Below are 2,378 nucleotides of genomic sequence, written 5' to 3' on the forward strand. Positions count from 1 at the left end.
TGTGTTGAATAGGAGTGGTGAGAGTGGGCATCCTTGTCTAGTTCCTGTTCAGGATGATATTACCAGTGGGCTTATCGTATATGGCCTTAATTATGCTTAGATACTTTCTATCTATGCTTAACTTGTAGAGAGTATTATGAAAGGATGTTGAATTTTGTCAAATGCTTTTTCAGTGTCAATAGAGATGATCATATGGTTTTTGTCTTTGCTTTTATTAATGTGGTGTATCACATTTATTACTTTGTGTATGTTGAACCAACTTTGCATCCCTGGGATGAATCCCACTTGATCATGGTGTATAATTTTCTGCATGTGTTGCTGTATTCTGTTAGGTAGTGTTTTATTGAGGATTTTTGCATCTATATTCATCAAGGATATTGGCTTGTAGTTTTCTTTTTTTGATGCATCTTTGTCTGGTTTTGGTATCAGGGTGATCTTTGCCTCATAGAATGAGTTTGGGAGTATGGCGTCTGTTTCAATCTTTTGGAAGAGTTTGTAGAGAATTGGTGTCAGTTCCTCTTTGAAGATTTGGTAGAACTCTGCAGTCAACCCATCTGGTTCTGGGCTTTTCTTTGTTGGGAGCCTTCTGATAACAGCTTTAATCTCTTTTATTGTTATTGGTCTGTTCAAATATTCTATATCTTCTTGGCTCGGTTTTGATGATTTGTATGCATCCAGAAATTTATCCATTCCCTGAAGATTTTCTAATTTCTTGGCATATAGATGTTTATAGTAGTCTCTAACGATTCCTTGTATATCTGAAGTGTCACTTGTAATATCACTTTTTTCATTTCTAATTTTTTTGTTTGGATCTTCTCTCTTCTTTTCTTAGTTATTCTTGCTAAAAGTTTGTTGATTTTATTTATCTTTTCAAAAAAACAACTTTTTGTTTCATTGACCTTTTGTGTTGTTTGTTGTGTTTCTATTTCATTAAATTCTGCTCTGATCTTAATAATTTCTTTCCATCTACTAACTTTAGATTTGGGTTGTTCTTGTTTTTCGATATCTTTAAGGTGAAGTGTTACATTATTTATTTGCCATCTTTCCATTCTTCTGAAGTAAGCATTTAATGTGATAAATTTCCACCTTAATACTGCTTTTGCAGTATCCCACAGGTTTTGGTATGATGTGTCATTATTTTCATTAGTTTCAAGAAATTTTTTGATTTCCTGTTTAATTTCTTCTTGGACCCATATGTCATTAAGTAGAATGTTGTTTAATTTCCATGTGTTTGCATACTTTTCAGAGTTTTGTTCATTATTGATTTCTAAATTTAATCCATTGTAATCAGAAAAAAAAATGGAATAATTCCAATTTTTTTGAATTTGTTAAGACTTGCTTTGTGACCTAACATGTGGTCTATACTGGTGAATGTTCCATGTGCTGATTAGAAGAATGAATATTCTGAGGTTGTTGGGTGGATTGTTCTGTAGATATCTGCCAAATGCAGTTGGTCTAAAGTATTGTTTAGATCTTTTGTTTTTCTGTTGATTTTTTGCCTAGTTGATCTGTCCAATGATGAGAGTGTGGAGTTCAAGTCCCCTGCTATTATGGTGTTAGTGTCTATTTCTTTCTTTAGATCTAATATTGTTTACTTTGTAAATCTAGCTGCTCTGACATTAGGTGCATATATATTCATGATTTTTATGTCTTCTTGATGGATAGATCCTTTTATCATTATATAGTGTCCTTCTTTATCTCTTTTTATAGTTTTTGGTTTAAAGTATATTTTATCTGATATAAGTATAGCTATTCCATCTCATTTTTCATTTCTATTTGCATGATATATCTTTTTCCATCCTTTCACTCTTAGTCTCTGTGTGTCTTTACAGGTCAAGTGAGTCTCTTGAAGACAGCATGTTGTTTAGTCCATCTTTTTAATCCAGTCAGTCAGTTGGTGTCTTTTGAATGGGGAGTTTAATCCCTTTACATTTAGAGTTATTATTGAAATGTGTTGATTTACTCCTACCATTTAACTGATTTTTGTTTAGATGTCTTAAGTATCTTTTGTTCCTTTCTTTCTAATTTTCTGTTTGTCTTCTGTATTTGTTGGTTTCTTGGGGTGATAGATAAACTATTTCTTTTTCTCTTTCATTAGCATTTTTGTTTTGCTGGTAGGTATTGTTCTTTCTTGCATATTTATGGCAGTGATGGTTGTTTTTGTGTTATCAAACCCAGTACTTCCTTGAGAATTTCTCGTAGGGCTGGTCGTGTGGTAGTGAACTCCCACAGTTTTTGTCTGAGACATGTACTATTTGTCCTTCATTTTGGAAGGAGAGCTTTGCTGGGTAAAGTATTCTTGGCTGGCAATTTTTGTCCTTAGTGTTTTGAATATATCATCCCATTCTTTTCTGGCTTTTAGAGTTTCTGATGAAAAG

The sequence above is a fragment of the Galeopterus variegatus genome, unplaced genomic scaffold, assembly GCF_000696425.1.
Source record: "Galeopterus variegatus unplaced genomic scaffold, G_variegatus-3.0.2 Scaffold6795, whole genome shotgun sequence".
Classification (NCBI taxonomy): Eukaryota; Metazoa; Chordata; class Mammalia; order Dermoptera; family Cynocephalidae; genus Galeopterus; species Galeopterus variegatus.